This window comes from Balearica regulorum, chromosome 13 (assembly GCF_011004875.1).
Source record: "Balearica regulorum gibbericeps isolate bBalReg1 chromosome 13, bBalReg1.pri, whole genome shotgun sequence".
NCBI classification, from domain to species: domain Eukaryota; kingdom Metazoa; phylum Chordata; class Aves; order Gruiformes; family Gruidae; genus Balearica; species Balearica regulorum.
The window spans coordinates 5,286,737-5,301,300 of NC_046196.1; positions in this window are offsets into that span (position 1 = coordinate 5,286,737).

Sequence of the window (14,564 nt, forward strand, 5' to 3'; positions counted from 1 at the left end):
TTAATGAGAAGCTGACCATGTGTTCACCCCAGTGTGTGAACAAAATTATACAGAAGTGCTTAGATCACACACACCATGAGACAGGTTGCTATCAGAAAGGACGGTATGATCTAAAACTGGCTGAAAAACGTTAACTTGGAATAACCACCTCATGAACCCTCTCCACTTTTTCCAAAACCAGCAGAGACAGATTGCTGCTTGAGGATTTTTCCGCACAATTTGCAACAAGAAAAATTTTATTGTCTCATGCCCACTATCCATCTTAAGAAAGCATCTACTTTCCTCTCTGCTACTTTGGTACGTCTCCAGTTTTCACAGCTGTACATTAAGACAAGATTACAATTGAGTTTCCATTATTTCCTATTTCTCTATGCCATGCCTACTCATGCTATGAATATACACCCTTATTTCATCTCCGTCTTGATAGTTTTGCTGGAAAAGATGTGGCTCCTCCAAATTATCAGGATGTTGCATGAACATGACATCTGTGTTACAGGGAAGATGGATTTGAGCTAATTGATTTTGAGCTAGGCTTGACCTGCCTTTGCCAGGACATTTGTCTTTCTTCCCAGCTTTTCAGAGCCATCACACAATAACTCAGTGCCCTGTCCCTTTATGTCCTGGCAACCTACATTCTCTGTACTGAAGCCTGAACACTGCTTCCATAGTCAGTCCATGCCAATGCCAAACAGCAGCAGAAAAACGATTCAGAGCAGCCTCCCGGCTGAACTGTTCTGTCGTGTGATTACTTACCCTCACTGAGCATTTTAATCTCTGTGCATCTTCCTGATGTTTCTAACTGGGACTTTGCAGATCTCCAGTGCACCCCACCATGTACATCTCTTCATGCTAAGTGATAACTTTGGAAGGTCAGTGAAAGCAATGGCAAAAGAACATGCCTTTCATGGAGAACGATCCTTCCCTGGTAATCTGCAACATGAATGGCCAGTCTCTACAGAATCTGTTGAGTCCAAATCCAGCTTGTTTTTCTCCCAATTCTACAGTCACAGCATCTTTCACCCTGTCTAGTTATCACTGCAGAATACTTTGCCCAGGACAAAGCAAGAACACCTCTCCAGTGTGTGAGATCTTTATCACAGGCATCCACCCATTGACTCCACGTTCTTGTTCTTTAGGCACAATCATTCCTTCCTGTTACTCTAAGCTTTTCTCCTGTCATCCTTTGCTGGCTCTATATTTTACAGAATGACGGCTGCAGCCTGTGCTTTCTATTTCTGCTCTTAACACAAAAAAGGGCAAAACGTTCAGGTTCCCCTGTTCCTTTGAAATGTGGTGAAGCCGAGGTTGTTCACAACTTCTTTCAAATGCACCACCAAGCTAAGCTCTTTTTCTGTTCTACCTTGGTAATGAGCACTCTTCTGTCTTTGCTTTTCATGGCTCCATTTCTGGCTCAGAAGTTTTCCTGCTGTTTATTTTTTTAAAGCCTCTGTGACTTTCCAGCGTAGTAGAAGCTTCCAGTTCAACCACGAGGCCTTCAGCATGTCTCTGTTACCTTTCCCTGCATCACTTTTCTTTGGCCACATTTCTCATGTGCTTTCTTTGCACTTTCCAGTAATTTACTAGTCAACATTTTTCTTTTCGGCACTTTCCCTTCATCCAGAAGTACCACATGCCATATCCAATAGTTGCTGTCTGTTGATATTCTTCTGTCCCAGCTGCAACTTGAATTACATTGTCTAGAAACATGAGACATTTTTTCTACATGTCCAGTCTCTATCTCGGCATCCTCTGCCTCTGCCAGTCTCAGATTTGTCTTTCAGTTCAGGCTAGAATTTCTCACAGAACTCTTCAGTTTTCCATTTTGCTTTATTTTGTTTGCTGATTCAGGCTTTTCCAGCTGTGCAACACAATGACTGTTGCTTCTGAGAGCCCCTGCTCTGTAAGCTTCGTGTGCTTTTGTGGCTTGGGTAGGGGATCTGCATTTCAAGTTCTGTAAGGAGGTTCTTGGTTACAAGGCTTTTCGTAGAAAATAATTTCAGCAGAAAAATAGGTTGGAATCTCTTTCACCAAATGAGTCCTTAACCAAGACAGAAAAATTATTGTCATGAATAAATACATATATGAGCAGAAAAAATATGAAATTATTGATTTTGACTACAGCTTCCAAGAGTACATAAACACCTTCATACATTTGGATTTTGGTGGACTTAATGGCTACACGAGCACTTGTCAGGCTATAAATCTGGGATGCAGAAGCTATTGAACTTGCATACACAAAACTCATTTGGGCAAACAGACTTCGCTCTTACAAACACTACTGAGCTCCTATACAAAGGTTGAGATAATCCTCTGCCTTCAGCCAGTTATCTGTTTATGCACTCAACATGAATTGTCCCAGTAAAGACAACAATACTATTAGTCTACCTAAAGCTAGGAATGTAGCCAAGCACCGTTGTGAATTAAGATCACTGAACTCACAGGCATGTACTGAATAAGGGCAAAAAAAGATTATGTGCAACTGAAAATAAGGCTGTGTAAGCTCTGCTTTGTCTTCAAACTATTTCTTTAATAAATAATGTATCCATTAAAGAAATGTAAGAAATCTATTTTACCTCTAAGTTACTGGAGATTTTGTTTTTAGAAAGATAGTAATTGTACAGATTATAAATTCAAAGATAGACAGTAATTCCTGAACATCACTTGGCAGTGAAGAAACAGCTGTAGCTCGCCATTTCCCAATAATCAATTCAAACAAAAGCTAATAATAATAACAATAATAATTACTTCCTCAGCTAAATCTCCTGTTACTTTCTCAAGTGTAAGAACCTCAGAGTGAGGAACTTCTGTACTGATGGCCAAAATGGACGTGTAAACCCTTTTGGCAGGTACCCATGCAACACACACCTTAGCATTATACAATCTCCAATAGAAATAACTGCAGCCTGCATTTCCCATGTGAATCCAATGCCTGCAGAAGCTCTATCTTTGCTTTGAAGCAGCAGGTCTTGTAATAACATGCCATATGAAATGAAGCCATGGGCTGTAAGTTTTGCTTTGGTATTTACGTGAACTCTAATCACCCTTTGTAAATTTTCTGCAATAGACAAAACATCTTAAATCAGAGAAATCATTAAGATTATGAGCACTCCTATTTGCAAGGGAGGTTTTCTTCTCTAACTCTTCAGACATCTATGGATCTCTAGGCTTTCGGGAACAGCTAAAAGTGAACTGCACTCTTTCCAAAATAAGTCATTTTTTATCAACCCAATTGTCATTATTTTCCAAAAAGAGGATAGAATCAGAAAACCTGAAGGCACGTAGCTACTCTTTAGAAAGTTAGCCAGGAATCATCTCTAGGTTATCCTCATGAGAAATTATCCTTGCCTGCCTTTCTTCTGTCATCCAATAACACGAAATGGCTTTCACAGAAACATCAGTGTTAGAGAAGAAAAGATACCAGTTTATCTTAGTCCACTTCTCTGACAGCAACAGACTCTTCCCTAAAATTTTCCTTGGTACATTCAGAGTAAAATTCCAGCCCTGCCTAGGACCGAGCACAGCATAGCAGTGCCTCAATACATAAGAAATAAAGATGTAAGCTATACCCTGGACTGGAAGATTGGTTTGTTTTTCCAACTAGATTTTTATTATATCTCTCTCTTCCCTTCCCTTTCCAACAGCTTCGCCTCTCTGAAGTTAATGGTAGCATCTATGGACCCAGAACACAAAGGATTTCCACGTTTTCTAGCCCACAGTCTGCCTGTTTCTTTGCAGGTGCTTCCTGAAATGCAACTGCCATTTTGCGTGCCTTACTTCTAGATGGCTTCTCCTAACCACAAGCTGTATAGACCATATCTACATCAGAAAAAAATATACTTCTGCATCTTCCTTCTGTAACTTTTCCTCCTGCACGTCTCCAAACAATGGCAGGTTGGAGGAACATCTGGTTTACATCTGATCTTTTCCACCCATGTTAAGAGTAGACCACAAAACATTTTCAAATATTTAGGTACTATCTATGCAAAAGGCACATAGTTTTTGTTATAGTTAAATTCATAACTAGCAACCTGAATATGGAAGCAAACAGAAAATTAGGCATACATGGTAATAAAAAGTCTGATTAAAGCATTGATAGACAACTGAGTAACTAAGACAGGTAACAGTAGTGATGGAGATGCCAACTTCAGCAATCCCAGCTCACCAGGGACTCCAGGTACACATGGTAGATTATTAGTTCCCATTTAAATACGGGCCCTATAGCACCCTTATAAATATTTAACCAAGTAGTGCTAATTTGCAGGTAGTGTAAACGCATACTTTTAATCAGACCTTTAAGTGCAATCTGACATTGACCAATGCAAGATTTTGACAAAAAAAATCCTCAACTCCAAGTCTATCTGCACTTCTCTCTTTTGCCCCCAGAAAAGAGTCCCTTCAAAGTGGGGGCATTTACTACATCAGCAACATGACTTGTCATTCATGGTAGATAGTGACAACATTAAAAATAAATCACATACAACTTGGAGCCTCAGAACATATCTCTGAGCTTTGAGCATGGATTCTGCAAAAGGGATGAAAGAAAATGGGTGGTAGCACCTTCTCGTCAGTCACTTGGGTTATTAACTACGCACATCTGTGACATGCCTTCCCTCCCATCTGCAAACTTAAAAACATCTCTGCCTCTCATAAAAAGAATTCACTTATTTTTAGATTTTCCTCACAGTTACATCAGCTAGTCTTTGAAATGAAGAAGCTGAAGCAAAATGAGATGAGAAATGAGCGATGATTCAAAAAGCATTGTGATCAACTATGACAAAGTGTCACCTGCCCTAAACACATTCTGTTTTCTGTCACTTGAAGGACAAGTCCCTGGCTTCTGAATGGTGAAGCCATGTATTTTTCCTGTTGAGGAATCGTGACCTCACTCTGTGTGTAATCAATGACTTACATTATTATTTTGATTGAATGTGTGTTTGCTACATACCAAATGTCACCAATTTCTCCTTTAATGTTGCTGATCTGAAGGGCATTCCCTTCGCTTTTCAGCAATGTTTGTGCTGCTTGTAAACTGCCGCAATTGCGTTCAAATGTTGTCAGCGAGACCAGCTCTCTGTCAGGAATCACTTAGTGACAGATGATCCTCCCGTGGAGCAGGGGGACAAACTAGATGACCTCTCAAGGTCCCTTTCAGGATCTGTGGGGGGTTTTGATGGTTCTATGGCAGGTAGCATTTTAGTTAAACGGTATTTTTTCTTTAGGCAATCCACTAACTAGGGAAAAATCTGTATACTCAATGTCATTTTTTTGTTGTTTTGTTTCCTTTTATTATACTGTCCATCTTAGACATTTTATATCACGCAGTGACCTTAACCCCAACTGAAAAATTGTTTAGATGTAAGCATATCTAATCCCATTAAAGTCACTATGACTATCCACACATAAAACTAGACAGATGATTTAATAAGTTGCTGAATGACAGTCCCAATACCCATTAGATCTAAGTGTTCCCTGAGAGCTCAAACCCACAGACACTTACACACATTCTTAAAAATAAACACAGATATTCATACACAAGAACAGAAATATTCATACCCATGTATTTAAACATGTGCACATCTGCAGAATTAGACCCTGTCTTAAAGAACTCCTCCACCTTTATTTGAGACATGCTAATAGATTCATGCAAATGAACCTACACCATAAAACTATTTCACTTTCCAGGTGACACAACTATCAAGTGCAACTTTAATGAACTTCTCCAAGTTTTAAAGTTAAAATATTGTCAAGTCCCAGGTGGAGGTCGTACCTGAACAGACATAGATTCTACAGGGATAAGCCTGCACAGGGACTTTACACTAATCATCCCTTGCAGGGGATTCCTTCCTGAGCTGCGCATAGTTTGTAACTTGTTTTATTAATACTGTAAACTATCACTTGACTTCTAGTTTTCATTTCAAAACTGCTTTTTAACAACATATATGACAGCCTTAGGGCAAACCTCTCTCTTGGATGCATGCAACCTTTGCTAGAATCACTAAGGGCTATGCAGGCTTAGCTTCAAAGGCTGATTTGGGACCTATAACTTTAATTCATCCACCAAATGGAGCTCCAAAATCCATTAAGGAAAAATAACTAGTAACCATCTGTCTTTATTCATCAGGCTGAAAGCACTTAATCAAACCTAGTGGACATTTTTACTTTCTTCTTTCTCTCTCAACAGCTTTGAACACAGATGCAGCCTTTCCATAATTAAGCTGAGCATAGTAGCTCCTAGACAGATTAATTCTGGAGAGCTTGTCAAAAATGTCAGATGGCATACAGGTTCTGTGTCTTGTCCCTGGGATTTTTATATTATATATATTTAAATATAAATATATACACTTAAATATAAATATATATGGGCACATTTGAGACACTATTATTAAAATTTACAGCTATAGCCCATGCTCTTAACCCATCACAACGACAGCAGCATTAAGGAGAACCCATGCTCTATGATAAAGTATATTTTTTCTCTCTCTGTTAGGGATGCAAGTCAGGATATCACCCCTGCAGTGAATAAATGTCTCTGCGAACTGAACCAAAACAGGGGGTGCAAACGGCCACCAGAAGGCAGCTCCTTTTACTCACTGCTGAACCACATTTTTACTAGTAACTGAACAGTAAAAATTTTTGTAAACTCAATGGCAGTGTTCTGAATCTACCTAAAGATATTCCAAGTTACAGGAGTTCTATTCTAACAAGCTGGAATATAATTAGTTAATGCCTAACACCTATTCCAGACACGTGTTTTTAGGAAAGTTCTCAGATATACGATATGGTTTCTATTAACTTTAAAAGAATATGCACAAGTATCCAAGACGGCTTTTGGATCTTGATTACTATTAATAATGAGCTCATATGTGTTTTCAATTTCCCTTTTTCTGAGTTCTAACATTTTAAAGCAGAGAGCATCTCCAATTCTTAAGGATTTTATGTTACTGGTTAAATATTCTGGTTTTTCAATTTAATTCTACAATCAAATTTATGGACTGAAACTAGGATTTAAAAGTACCAGCCTAGGAGCAATTTTTGCTTCCTTTAAACTGGGTTTTTATTTTATTTTTAAATAAAGTAAAAGCTCATGTCAAATATATCTTTGTGCTGTTAAAATTAGAATTTCAATGTCATGTAAAAGCTTAAAAGTTCTTACCTTTGTAACTGTTTACAAAGAAGAGCTGATTATTATTACTTTGAATTAAACATTGCAGTTTGAAAATTAGTTGTGCAAAATAAGGAGAGACTGTCCTAGAGAAAGCCATTCAATGACTCAAGAGACAGGCTTTCAAAGTCATCATGAAAACTGGACCACAGGAAGTACTGGTAGAAATCTGCAGATACCGTCCAAACTTCACATGCCAAATTCAAATTAAATTGAAAAAAATATAGGAGTCTAAAACATGGAACTGTTTGTGTATTTTAGGAGTATAATTTTGCCTGCATATGTTTAATTGCTGATAACTGGTTCATCTATGAGTCTTCTGTCCCCATAGACATTAAAAATGGCAAATGGAAATGAGGTACCCAACTATACTTGGAAAAGTGGGTAAGAATTAAGTAGCCTTAGTACCTGTAGATATTGGACTCTACAGCATAAAATAGAGACAAAAGAGGTAATTTGAAGAGAAACTATGCTGGCACGATCTCTCTTTAAATGGTACTCCTTTCCCCAAGGAATATTTAAGCACTTAGCTATCATAAATGCTCCAAGAGGCAAGATAGAATTACTGTTCCCACAGTACACATGAATGAACTGAAGAAAAGAGAGGTCATCTTCTAATTAGTCAAAAAAATCATAGATGAAACCTCCCATATCATGGCACTCAATCCTGGACCCTGCTGCTTGAATATGCTGTCAGTGGCGATCAACTTGACAGGAAGCACTCTTTGAATACAAGTAACCTACAGATCATCAAATAATGTTTTATAGTCATCATGGCAGAGTTTAAAGGTCAGCAGCGAAACACGCTGTAGATGCTTATATAGAATTGCTCTGGAGAATGAAAGAAACATGAGAAAAAGTAGGAAGATGCCTAGGTGAAAAATACGAAGTGGGCAGTGGAGACTGGAATTGCGAGCTCATTAGAAGAGCATGTTAGTATCTCTCTGTTGAATCAGAGATAAGTGTAGAAGATAAAGATACACATATGTAAACGGACAGAGACAAGTGGAAAAAAAAATGCTTTTAGAAAGAAGGCCAAGGAAAAAAGATACTACTAATCCAAGAGAATTATGCCAAAAGCCTGGCCTCCCTGGTGTGATTCACAAAAGGGTTTTCTACACACAAGATATTCCTCTTCTATTTACTCTTTCTGATGTTATCATCCTCACTTGGTTCACGTTTGTTATCACAAATTATTTCCATATTGCGAAACCCAAGCATAATTACTCAAAATAAATAAACTAAATTTAAAAAATGGCAGGTGTCTAAAAATTCTAAATGTGAGGTTCTTCCTACTCACTCTTTGGTTTTGAAGGCACAGTGTGGTCAGACTTGAACCAACTTGCCAGCACAACAAGTCTCAAATCCCAGATCTTCACTCAGGCACAAACTGTATCTACATTGCGGCAGAGCCACGTTCAGCTAGAATATGTGGAAAAAAGTACCAGTGAGATGCGAAGCCAGGTGAGGTTCTATGCAGGATGCTGTTTTGCAGAACTGCTGCAGGTTCAGTCCTGAGCACCGCCTCAGTTTCACAACTCTGGCAGGAATTGTTTGCACTCCTCTCTTATCTTTTCTATTCATCTTTCATACATCTTCCTTGAATCTAAGTCCAGTTAGAAGAAGCTGAGTGGCACTCTTGCCACCCACTGTGTCCCTTTTGAGAAGCTCTTTGTATTTAACCAGCAGAGGTCAGAGAGGAGGTATGTCACAGAATGGAAAAGGTACAAAGCTGGGCCTCAGCTCTAGCAGATGGGTATCTCTAAGGGCTAAGAATCATAGAATCATTTAGGTTGGAAAAGACCCTTAAGATCATCAGATACATGGCAGAAATTAGTAATACTGGAATCTTTAAAACTGGAACTTTAGACTCTGTGAAACTGTCAGCATGTTAAACAACTACTGCAATCTCATGAGGCTAAACTACAGCCCAGCATTGTACGGTAACACACCTGCACAAATGGGGGTACATTCAACAAATTATCTATTAAAATGGAAGTTCAAGTTTACAGTAATGCAAGCCAGAATATTAAGAGACAAATATGAAGACTTTTAATGAAAAGGTGAGAAGTGGCAATGACTATTTTCATCCATTTTTTTTGAATGTCACTACATACTTGTGTGTTGTTTTGTTATAAAGAAGTCTTTGTAATCTCTTAAGTCTCTAAAATGCCAGAGAACACATAAAGCTTTTATAAAATCAGTACTTATACTAAGAACTTAGCTGAATGGTATTAAAGGTTTACATTTGGTACCTCACCTACAAGAGTACAGTTCAACTACTAAAAGAGTCAAAATTGGACAGCTCCATTGCCCAGAGACTTCAGAAAGCATAACTGAAATATAGAACACATGCACCAGAGGAAAAAAAAAATTATTCCAACAACCTTTCTTAGAGTGCTGGTGTGCAGCCCTCCAGCATGATGCACTAAACAAGCCATAGCCACTATGTGTGAAGTATATTCTGCATTTACACACATATGTTTAGTTTAACCTTAATTTTTGTAATAAATATGCCTAATTTTATTCCATAAAAGGAGAAAGTAAATTAAAAGTTCATAACCCACAGGACCTTCATCCCAAGATATCAGGCCATGATATTAACTTCAGCTATTATGGCCAGAAGCACCCAGTGGTCAACTTGTTATAGAAATTTCATAACTCAAATAATCCAATAATTCTAATTTTAAGAAGTCTAAATCATGGAACACATCAATGATGTAATATTGCACCCAGATTACCTATAAAAGCTGGGTTCAGTGGCAGCAGATGTTAACTGAGACCCTCTTCGTAAAGTATAATCTACAGGAATCGGAGGCTTGCCTCCTTATTCGCTCCTGGTTGGACTGCTTCATTTCTTACCAGAGGCAATCAGGGGAATAGGTTTCCTACCTAAAAGGAAGGAATGCTTGTAGCATATTCTTATAAGGGTCATTCCAACTTTGAAATTCTCTTCAAGTTAATAAACTTCAGGGCACAATGAGAAGTCCATCACCGACAAAAAGCTTCCTGAAAAGGCAAAAGCAGCGTGATCTCTTTGCAAACAAGACACAAGGAGAGTCTGGCTGCATAACATATTCTCATTGACACTTACAAACTGTGAGTCATTTTGGTTTTTCAATTACAATTATGGACGGCATTTTCTTCATAAACAGATAAAACATCACGGGAGGTGGGATGAGTCTGCCTGATATGCTAATAATTGCATGTTGCTTAAGTGTGATTAACTGCCTGCTTTAGTTGATGCCTGTTCCTAGCAGAGATTATCTTTATTTACGACGGCAGAGAAAGGAGCCAGGACCAAAACTAGACAAGAAACACAAATGGTGAAGTCTGTTTGGCTTTACTATTAACAGCATGGCACCCAAGGATCCTCACTGGCCACTCAAACTGCTTTCCCAGAGTACTTTTTAAAAGGGCAAAAAAGCTCAGGCAATGTCAGTGACAAACTTGGGGAAAGAATTGTATGAGATTATGCTTTCTCTTGGAAAGCGTTAAAATGACAACTGCTAAAACAGGCATTCTGGTGATAATTATAAATTGTTAAAGCTGAATATCTGACTTGATTCAGCAAGTAATTTTCCTCTATATCATTTGATTCAGCTAGTGTATAAAGAACTCCTTAGGTACAAATTTTTTTTAACTTCAAGATTGCATATTAGACTTGAGAAACTTTCATTATTCAAGAAACCCAGTTACTAGAACATGTCGTTCTAAGTCATTTAGAAGAACATTTCAAGTTTATACAGCTTGTCCATAATGTGTTTGATGTTTGACTCTTCCATGTCACTAGGATGAATGAAGAATTAAGCTAATGTATGCTGTGGAATTAATCCAGCATTTTCACCTGGCACAAATTCTGTTTCAATGAGCTGGACCCTCTCTGAAAGACAAAGAAGCAGCACTTTAAATGCAAAACCCAGTCAGAATTCTTTCACTGCAAGAATGAACAAAAAATTATATACTTCAATCCTCCACTTACTCAGATCTTGCTTCTCCCTCAAAAGCAGCAAAAATTCAAAATTAGTTATAATCAGGTCCTGTGCCTACAACTTCTGTTAAGTGGAATGAAAATTAAGAGCAAGAATACCTTGCCGTAACTTACTTCAAGTTACAGCACAGTCACACTCCCAGCTGAATCACTCCCACTTTGAACATGTTCTTCGTGTTACCATTCCAGGACAAAACATGTCCAAGTAAGGCTTTTGAACAGAAGATAAATGCATCTTATAACTCTCTCATCTTTGTAACTTTAGTAACCTTGCCCCATTGTAGAGTTAGGGGATTTATTTTGTTTTGACCAAGTGTCTTCAACCTTTGAAATTTTTGGTTCTGAACAAATCAACTTCAAAGGAAAACTCAGGTTTATGCCAGCACCATTTGATTTGAGATAGCTCAGAATTACGTTGCACATCAGGCCATGATAAAATGCTTATGAATTCTGCAATCATTAGTTTTGTGGAACAGAATAAATAGCATCACCGATACCTAAGAACATTGTGCTATCATAAATATCAAGATGCCATTAAGTAAGCCTTATAGACGTTACCTAATTTAAACACAGCTAAAGCAAGAAAGAGATTGCGTCCTTTTTTTGAGGTTGTTTTCCTCTACTTACATGTTCAAACTCTTACCTAATCCTTCCTCTACAAAATGATGTCGTTTTTGTAGTGTTTTCAAGGAAATTACATAACTAAAATGGGTAGTACCATTTTTAAGCCAGTGTCTGTTCTGTTTCCTTGCTGTTCTAAGTGCCTGAAAATGGGAGGCCCTGCCTAGACCTTGAACACTGTATCGTGAGTGTGAAAGCACCAGAAGTCTGAAGATGGAACGCATTTCCTCAGCAAATATATTTCCTCCCCCCCCCCTCAGCAAATACAGCTTCCACTGAGAAACCCACAGAAATTCTACAACAAATTCAGGCTTTGGTGTTCTTCCTGACACATCTCTTCTCATCGTCACCACCAGTACCTCCAGACTTCTTATTCACAGAAAGAAAATTCACACGGTGCAAAATACACATTAAAGAATGTATTTTGCCTCAAGTTTGTTCTACTTATGGTATAGCACATTATTAGCTGCCTGTGAAGCCAAAAGAAACTTTAGATCCTTCCAAAAGATCAAAGTAGTACATCCCTAACCATCAACTGGATGTTCAATTATTAGTGCCAACAACTGATAGCAGACCGACCTCATCTTGGTTTTGCTAGCTAAGAGGGTAAGATTTCTGTAAACTTCTTGGATAGCTGAATTAAATTATAAATTACTACAACAGGGAAGCCATTCCTCATTATCAGTGTGGTAAACAAGGGCAGCTGGATGCACATCAACTACACTTGTAACCAGATCAGACAATTACTGAAACATAAGTATATAACCACCTTCTGAAATAGTACTCTATTTAAACTGACAAGAAGACTTGCTTTAAGTAACTGAATAAAAGACATTCAGCATTGCATTCCAAAACCTACTCTCCCTCATTTTAAGAGCAAAAACATCCGTGAAAGTATTTTCAAGCATATTTTGCTTGTAATTTCATGTTTCTTACTGTACTAACTTTTAAAGCATATAATCCTTTCCAGTACAAAGAGGCTCTTGCAGTACTCTGTACATCCTCTGCATTACTGAAATTATTCATGAAGGGACATGATGGGCTAAAATCTCAGGTTTTGCCTCTAAGGTGCCGCAATTATATTGGATGACATCCTTTTATACTTTTAAGTACTAATACGTTTGCAACATATTTTGAAATCAGATCTTAGCACGTCAGAACATCAGGTAATACATCAGGTCAAATTACAACTTTAAAAAACCCGCTAGGCTTAAGGGAGCTTAAGATCAATATTGTTGGAGCAACCACTTACTTCAGACACCTAGACTGCAATGCTTAGGAGTGGCTGGTAAGAATCCCTTGAGACTCTGCTTAGCTCCATGGAGGGTATGAAGATTAACATCCATTCGTTCTGCAAACTGGGTTATCAATGTATTCTGCAGAGCACCCAAAGAGACGCACAGACCATAAACACCTATTTGTTATCTAAGTAAAAAGGGAGAACACAGGTTATTCTCAGTCCTGTGCTATTCACTTATCCTAAAATATGCAAACTTTCTTTCTTCCTCTCCTTTTAGGATCAGTAACTACATGTTACTTTTGAAAATATGATAATCTACATGTTTTAAGCATTACAGAATGGAAGAGAAGTTAATTTCTGATGGCTTCACAGAACACATGCATCACTTCATACTGCTGAATAGACACCTCAGAATCAAGCTTGTTCTTTAAGAGTCCTTGCAAAAATAATTCAAAGCATTTCCAGTGTCTTTTATAGTAATGATTTTTCATAACTAATGCACTAAAGATGACCACAGTGAAACCCACCCATAAAATTCAAGACAGGCAAGGCATGACTATGGAGCCTAGGTTGTTCTGATCTGTGAATAGCTACCTGGAAAGAAAGCTGACTTGTGTAATCCTGTTGTTTACAAGATACAGTGCACATAAGTTGCATGAAATACCTAGTTGGTAACTAAGCTGTAACATCTGGTACCTCAACATCAAATATAATGCTGATATCAATGATGTCAGCTATCTGTGCTGAATCAGCACTATGGTACAACAGCACCCTCTCTCAGGTCACACTGAAGAATACATAACTGCAAAAGGAATCGTCGAGACACTTTAAGAAGCTGGTTCATCTGGCAACTGCTGGGTATTTCCACCCAACCTGATCTTTTGGGATGAAAATAGCCAAAGTTTGGGCAGTTTGTACCTTTTGAAGAGCTGACTGCACCCCTCCACGCTCACCATCACAGGCCAGAGCTGCTGCCGTCACCTGGTGAAAGAAGGCTGTGAAAGGCTCCTGGCTGTGCACAGCTTTGAGCAGAGCTGCCTTGACCGAACGAGGCAGGACAGAAACCCATGAGCAGGGCCCTGCACTGCTGTGCCAACGTCACATCTGAGTCCCTGTTGACTAGAAACTACATTCCATTCTGTGAATTCCTATTTTGATAAGGAATCCACTACTCCCCACACCGCCTTCTAGTCGGGACTAGAAATGTTTATAAAGTCATTTCTCCTAAAATGACAGAACACAGAAGAATTAGATTAGGAAAATGATATAAACCAACTGTTTGGATGAACAATTTTAATCAGCCTTAGCAAATGGTGTTCACTGAACAGTGAGTACCATTAATGTTCAAATCCTTTTCTTTTCCCAATGTGGAAGAGATAGGACAAGTTTTTCCACTACTGGAACTCACAGGAAAAAGAAACTATAAATACTTTGGTTTGTCGTCTCCGCACCATCAAATTTATGACACTTTCCACAAGCAATACTGTACAGCGAACAAGTGTCCTAAGAAGAAGTCAACGTTAACATTTTTGGAGGTCTAACTTGCATAC